The following is an 8296-nucleotide window of genomic DNA, read 5'->3' as shown; positions in this document are numbered from 1 at the left end:
GAGCCAGCAGAGGGTGTGTGATCCTTTATAAAGAGAACCATGTTTCCCTGTAGGTATTACCGTAAAGCTTCTATGGCTCATTTCACCACCAAGGCCTCTTTTTCTATAGTCAAGTATGCCTTCTCCTGGAGAAATAGATTTTGGCTGATGTTTAGATGTATCAGATGTTCTTCCTCTTCAAAGTCCTGGAACAGTACTGCCCCAAGCCCTATGTCTGAAGCATTGGTGTGGAGTATGAACCATTATGTGATGTCCAGGTGGAAGAGGACTGAGTCACTGCTCAGGAGGTCTTTCAAGGTCCTGAAGTCTTGATTGCAAGCTTTGGAGCAGGCAAACTTCTTGAGGCTAGAGTTCTTTACTAGGTCTGTGAGAGGTATGGTTATCATGGTGAAGCTTGGTATGAACCATCTATAGTAGTCGGCTAGACCCAGAAATCAACTAACTTGCCTCTTTGTAAATTGGATAAGGTAGTCCATCAAGTTCTGGACCTTCCTGATTAAAAGCCTAAGTTTGCCCCTTCCGACGGTGTATCTCAGATATGACACCTCATGAAACTTCAACTGGCACTTGGCTGTGTTCACTGTGAGGCCAGCATCCTCAAGAGCCTTTAGGACCATCACTATATGCTCAAGGTGTTTCTCCCAATTACCACTGTAAATGACTATATCATCTATGTAGGCAATTGCATACTGACCATGTGGTTGCAGGACTGTGTCAATCAATCTTTGGAAGGTCGCTGTAGCCTCATGAAGGCTGAAGGTCATAATCTTGAAATGGTACAGGCTGAAAGGTGTTGTAAAGGCTGTTTTCTCTGAAGACCCCCTTGTGATGGGTTGCCCCCCCCCCGGGGTGCCACCTGATGTACTGGGGTACCACTGAGCCCGCCTGTTCCACCAGCCTGGGCTCCCTTACACTGTCCTGCTGAGCCAGGCCCTCAAGCCTCCTCCAGCACACACACATGTAGGGACACACCCAGCTGCAGAAAGACACAGACTGAAATCAGCACGGCATGGGAAGGCTTCAGCTATGGAATTACTCAGCACTCAAGTGCACACCTCCTCTGGGGTGCAAACCCAAAACTGTATTGTCTTGTGCTGCACAGAGAACTGTACAGTGTAAACTCATTGAAATTCGCCCCCTCCCTCAATGTGGAGGAAGATATGCACAGCTTTTTGTCACACACACACACACACCATTTATGAATTCCACAAACTGGTTTTAGAGAAAACAAAAACAAGTTTATTAACTACAAAAAGATAGATTTTAAGTGATTCTAAGGAATAGCAAGCAGATCAAAACACATTACCCAGAAAATAAAACAAAAACAATATAATCTTAAAATACTAAAGAAACTAGTTACAAGTAGTAATTTCTCACCCTGTTGTTTTAGACAGATTGCAGAGGTTCTTGAAGGCAAGCTGCTCTTGCTTGCAGCTTAAAACTCCAGGCATTTCTTTCACAGGCCAGATACCTTCCCAGCCTAGGATCAGTTTTTCTCCTCCCCTTTGTCTTTGTTTCTTAGGGTATGTCTACACCCAGCCGCTAGTTTGGCGGCTGCGAATCGAAGTTCTGGGTTCGACTTATCGCGTCTTGTCTGGACGCGATAAGTCGAACCAGGAAGTGATCGCCGTCGACTGCGGTACTCCAGGTAGACGAGAGGAGTACCGCGGCGTCGACGGGGGAACCGCGGCGTCGACGGGAGAGCCTGCCTGCCGCGTGTAGACCGAGGTAAGTTCGAACTAAGGTACTTCGAACTTCAGCTACGTTATTCACGTAGCTGAAGTTGCGTACCTTAGTTCGAATTGGGGGGTAAGTGTAGACCAAGCCTTAGATGTTCACATCAGTCAGTCTGGGTGGGGATTCAGTGAAGAACCACCCTGATTATGTCACTCCCCTGCTTTAAATAGGTTTTACATATGGCGGGAACCCTTTGTTTTCCAGTGTGATTCCCACCCCACCCCAGTGGAAAAATACTGGTATTCTATCATGGAGTCCAGTACCAGATGACTTGATCACATGACCCTGCAGTGTCAAAGCAGCCATGAGTCAGAAGTTGTTTGTAGCATCCCAGGAAAGCTTCTCAGGAAGGTGGTAGATTAGCATCTTCAAAGACCTATTGTTCTCCCTAATGGTCCATTGACTTGTTCCCAGCTAGCCAGCCAGACTGATTGCATTTTATCTGGTGGGCGTTCCCCAGGTGCAAACACTTTTGTAGTACAGATCTGTAGTCAATATTCTTAACTTTAGATACAAAAATAACACATGCATACAAATAGGATAATCATATTCATTAAATCACAACCTTTCCAATGATACCTCACATGACCTATCTCGCATAAAATACATTATGATTATGACACAATCATATAATATTACTATGAAAAATATGGGAAGCAGTGTCACACTCCTTATCAGAGGGATCTGCCAGTAGCCTTTGGTCAGATCTGAAGCTGGTGTAATTGTGGGGGTCCTGACCCAAAGGAGGACCATGGGGGATCACAAGGCTATTGTAGGGGGATTGTGGTATTGCCACCCTTACTTTTGCACTGCTGCTGGTGCTGCCTTCAGAGCTGGGCAGCCAGGGAGCAGCGGCTGTTGGCTAGGCGCCCAACTCTAAAGGCAGCACTGCTGCCAGCAGCAGCGCAGAAGTAAGGGTGGCATGGTATGATATTGCCACCCTCACTTCTGCATTGCTACTGGCGAGGGTGCATAAGTAAGGGTGGCCATACCATACTATGCCACTGTCACTTCTGCACTGCTGATGGCAGCAGCACTGCCTTTGGAGCTGGACTCCCAGCCAACAGCCATAGAGCTTCCTGGAGCTGGGGGAAGATCCTGGAGGTGGGTCTGTCCCAGGCCCAGGGGCGGCCCCTGCAGGGAAAGAGGAAGTCCTATCCCCATCAGACCGGGCGGGACTAGCAGCTGGAGCCTGGTACATTGTAGGAACCCCCAGCCTTGCACTTCCCCTATACTAGCCAGATTTCACAGGGGAAACTAGATTTCATGGTCCATGATGCATTTTTTTACGGCAATGAATTTGGTAGGGCCCTATCCATGGATCTCAGTAGGGTAGGGAATCTCACTTCTGTGCAGCAGACCTCACCCTGGGAATGCCCTCATGGTGTAGTCCCTTTGCAGCAACAAGTGCAGGTCTGCCTTTCTCCCATGCCCACCGAGTCCCTCCTTCGACTGGAGCATGCCCAGCAGGTCTGACAAGCTGAGGCTTCCTGGGCCCAGAGTTATTTCTGCACTCTTAAGTCTCCAATGTGAGTAGGATTGCCAGATGCCTGGTTTTCGACTGGAAAGTCCTGTCGAAAAGGGGACCTGGCAGTGTCTGGTCAGATATACTGACTGGACACCAAAAGTTCGGTTACTGCGGGCGGGGGAGATGCCGGGTGATCAATCCATGCTAGCCCCTGCTCAGCTGGGGCTGCCTCCTACCTGCAGGCAGGCTCTGTGTCAGGCTGCAGCTCCTGTCCCAGACTCAGAGCATAGGGAGCGCAGCTGGGGTAGGGGAAGGGCGGTGGAGAAGACCAAGCAAGAAGGAAGGGGGAGGGGGGAGAGAAGCAAGTGGGGGGCCGGGCATTGGGGGGAAGAGGTAGAGCCCGGGTGGGGGCTTAGGAGGAAGAGATGGAGCAGGGGCTAGGCCTGGGGGAAAGAGGCAGGACCGGGTCAGAGTCTTTGGGGGGAAGAGGTGGGGCAGGAGGTGGGACCTAGGGAAGGGAAGAGACGGGGTGGGGGTGTGTGTTCAGTTTTCAGAAAGTCGAAAGTTGGCAACCCTGTGTGAGGTTTATCCACTCGACACACACCCATCAACAAGTTTCAATGGGGTTTGTGATTGCCAATAGATCAAAGTTACACTTGCTGTGAGTCATCCAACCTCTAGCATTACAGGGGAAAGCCACCTGACCTCCAATTTGTGTTATCATTTCAGGGTCAAAATTCAGCTGTAAACACGCACACAAAAACGAGGGCTTCCCTTTTATCTACTTAGTGTCTTCCTTTTCTTTCCTTATCCCTAGTCTGTCTTCCTCTGTGTCCTATCTAATTCAAAGCCCTGCTCATATTCTTCCTCCAGGCTTTCTCTAAAGTCTTCTGCCCCACACCTGCTGCATACATTCATCTGCCTACATATAATCCCTCTTTGCCAACTCCTGTTATTCTTGCACCTCTTCCTACTCTCTGCATTGCCTTTGTCTCATCACTTTTCCATGCACTCTTGGCTAGCGTAGACCCCTGTCCTTAAATTAAATTCAGGGAAAGACTCCTCTACCTGCACAGAAACCCATGAAAGTTAATGTAGTGTGACAGACCCAGACCAGTGGGGTACAGGAGTCTGGTAGAGGGCAAATATACTGGTCACTGGATGAGTAGTTTTCTGTTCCCTGAGTGACCAGAGCAGGGGCTGCACTAGAGTAATCAGGAACCTGCTAGAACCAGTTAAGGCAGGCAGGCTAATTAGGACACCTGGAGCCAATTAAGAAGAAGCTGCTAGAATCAATTAAGGCAGGCTAATCAGGGCACCTGGGTTTTAAAAAGGAGCTCACTTCAGTTTGTGGTGGGAGTGTGAGGAGCTGGGAGCAAGAGGTGCAAGGAGCTGAGGGTGTGGTGTGGTGTGGTGCGGTGCGCTGCGCTGCACTGCGCTGCTGGAGGACTGAGGAGCACAAGGGTTATCAGACACCAGGAGGAAGGTCCTGTGGTGAGAATAAGGAAGGTGTTTGGAGGAGGCCATGGGGAAGTAGCCCAGGGAGTTATAGCTGTCATGCAGCTGTTACAGGAGGCACTATAGACAGCTGCAGTCCACAGGGCCCTGGGCTGGAACCTGGAGTAGAGGGCGGGCCCGGGTTCCCCCCAAACCTCCCAATTGACCTGGACTGTGGGTTCTTCCAGAGGGGAAGGTCTCTGGGCTGTTCCTTAACCCACATGGTGAATCTCTGAGGCAAGAAAATCTGCCAATAAGCGCAGGACCCACCAAGATAGAGGAGGAACTTTGTCACACTGGTGTCAGGGGTGGGATCTTGGGGTGCACAGCGTGGCGGAAGTAGGAGGGTGATTTAAAAAAAACAAAAAACAAAAACAAAAAAAGGGAGAGGGTGTATTTTTTTTCACCACAATGGATGACGTAGTGCGGGCACTGATACAAGCTACGGCAGCCCAGCAGGAAGCTACCCGTGTCCAGGCAGCCGCCCAACAGGAGACAGTGCGGCTGCAGCAAGAGACTAATCGCCTGCTGATGGACCAGGCTGCTCAAGACCGAGCTATGTTGCGGGAACTGGTAAACCAGGTAAAGTCCCTTACAGAGCTGAATCGCGGCCATGATGGGACGCGGCTCATACGGGCCAGCCATTGGCTGCAGAAAATGAAGTGGGAGGATGATGTAGAGGCATACCTTCTGGCCTTTGAGAGGACAGCCCTACGGGAGGTCTGGCCTCGAGATCAGTGGTCTGGCATCCTTGCCCCATTCCTGTGTGGGGAGGCCCAGAAGGCCTACCACGATCTGCCTGAAGAGGCTGCGGCAGACTACCCCCAGCTGAAAGCAGAGATCCTGGCCAGATCTGGGGTAACAACAGCAGTGCGGGTCCAGCAGTATCATGGTTGGAGGTACCAGGAAGACAAAACCCCACTGTCCCAACTGTATGACCTCATCCATCTCGCACGAAAGTGGTTGCAAACAGAGTCCCGGAGTCCGGAAGAGATACTAGCAGTTCTGGTCATCGACCGATACATGAGGAGACTACCACCAGACCTTCGTGCCTGGGTAAGCCAGAACGAACCCTCCACCTATGACGAGGTTGTCGCCCTAGTAGAGAGGCGAAGGACAGCGAGGGAGCTGACCCGACCAGTTAAGGAAGAGGCACCCCGGGTTAAACTAGCAGCACCAAGCCCTAAAGTTTGGGTGACTGGGCCACCAGGAGGGCCCAGGTGGAAAAAGAGAGAGGCTGAAGGCCCATCAGAGGCCACAAAGAGTCGGAGCACTGAGGGAGAAGAGGATCGTGGTGCTAGACTGCCCAAACCAAGAGACCGGGGAACGCCTAGGGCTCCATACAGATGTTATGCCTGCGGGGAGTGGGGACACATAGCTGCACAGTGTCCCAATGCTGAGGAGCCTATGCAGTGTAACCTGGGGATCTGGGCAGATCCATGCTCCCTAATCCACCTTGTGGGGGTCTCACTAACCCCACATATGTATACCAGACCAGTGAAACTAAATGGGGTAGGGACCACGGCACTGGTTGATTCGGGGAGTGCTATCACGCTTATCTCAGGGAAGCTCGTGAAGCGTAGTCAGCTGCTGCAGGCTAAACGTACGGGGATAACATGTGTCCATGGGACAGTTAGTTACTACCCCACCATCCCAGTAAAAATCGAGATCCAAGGGAACGCTACTGAGGTAGCAGCAGGTGTAGTCCCTAAACTCCCATACCCGGTGCTCATAGGGAGGGACTTCCCAGGGTTTGGAAACTTACTCCCAGTAGGGGGATTGGAGAAAGATGGGGACCCTAAAATTGGTGAGGCATCCACAGCAGACTGTCAACCCCCAATCTTCTCTGAAATATCCCCAGATTTGTTCTCCACTCCCAGACAGGGTAGAAAGACAAAAAGTGAAAGAAGGGCAGCTAAGGCCTTGGGAACCTGAATACTGACCCAAAGCCAGAGGGTCGCTCTTGTAGGTAGGCGGACCCGCGCAGCTGAAAAGGAGGCCACGCAGGAGGGAGAAGCACCTGAGTCTGACCCCCATCCTAATGCTTCTGAACCGGTAGAGGCAACAGAGACTGGGCCCCTAGATCTTGGGCAGATTAGCCCCGGGAGAGGAAATTTTTGATGGGACCAGGCAGAAGACCCAAGGTATAACAACATTAGGAAGGAGGTGACTGAAATAGATGGGGTCCCCGTGGAAGGAAAAACCCAGGGACCAGGACCCTACTTCATAATGAAGAAGGATCTCTTATGCCGGGTTGCACCAGTACAGGGGCAGAAGGTACAGCAGATCCTAGTACCTCAAAAACACCAGAACGCTGTATTAAGTCTTGCTCATAGTCATCTTTTTGGGGGGCATTTGGGGGTAGAGAAGACCCTGGCACGAGTCCTACGACGGTTCTTCTGGCCCGGAGTACATGAAGAAGTGCGGAGGTACTGTGCCTCCTGCCCGGAGTGTCAGCTGTACAGTCCCCGTCCCCACTTGAGGGCACCTTTAGTACCCCTTCCCATCATAGAGGTCCCCTTCGAGCGAATAGCCATGGACCTAGTGGGACCCCTGGAAAAGACGGCTCGGGGCCACCAATATATACTTGTTGTTTTGGACTATGCTACTCGCTACCCAGAAGCCGTCCCCCTGCGGAACACGGCCTCTAAAACTATAGCCAAAGAGCTGGTGGGGATCTTTGCCCGAATGGGGCTACCGAAGGAGATATTAACCGACCAAGGAACCCCTTTTATGTCAAAGCAAATGAAGGACCTCTGTACGCTGCTCCATATACATACCCTGAGAACTTCGGTCTACCATCCACAGACTGATGGGTTGATAGAAAGGTTTAACCGAACCCTCAAGGCTATGATAAGGAAGGTGGTAAGTCGGGATGGGAAGGATTGGGACACCCTACTACCCTACCTTATGTTCGCTATCCGGGAGGTACCACAGGCCTCAACTGGGTTTTCCCCCTTCGAGTTATTATACGGGCGTCACCCCCGTGGCATACTAGATATCGCCAAAGAGATCTGGGAAGAGGAACCCAATGGGGAGAAATATAATAGAGCATGTAATGCAGATGCGAGACCGGATAGCCCGGGTTACCCCTATTGTACGGGAACATTTGGAGAAGGCACAGGAGGCCCAGCGAACCCATTACAATCGCCAGGCAAAAGTACAACAGTTCCAACCAGGGGATCGGGTTATGGTGTTGGTACCCACGGCAGAAAGCAAGCTTCTGGCCCAATGGCAGGGGCCCTATGAGGTGGTTGAACCCGTGGGGGAAGTAACCTACAAAGTGCGGCAGCCAGGACGCAGAAAACAAGAACAAATTTATCACGTTAACCTTCTGAAACCCTGGCATGCACAAGAGGCATGCACAACGGTCCAGAAAGACCTAACCCAGGAAAACACGCCTTCCAAACAGGTAAGAGTGTCTCCCGATTTAACACCAGACCAGAAGAATGAGGTGTCTGAGATGATCTTCCGGAACCAAGATGTGTTCTCGACAAAACCGGGTCGAACAACCGAGACATATCACCACATCGTCACGAACCCTGGGACCAGAGTAACAATGAGGCCCTATCGGGTGCCAGCGGCAAAAAGGGA

Source organism: Emys orbicularis, chromosome 3 (genome assembly GCF_028017835.1).
Source record: "Emys orbicularis isolate rEmyOrb1 chromosome 3, rEmyOrb1.hap1, whole genome shotgun sequence".
NCBI classification, from domain to species: domain Eukaryota; kingdom Metazoa; phylum Chordata; order Testudines; family Emydidae; genus Emys; species Emys orbicularis.
This window is presented reverse-complemented; position numbering follows the sequence as displayed.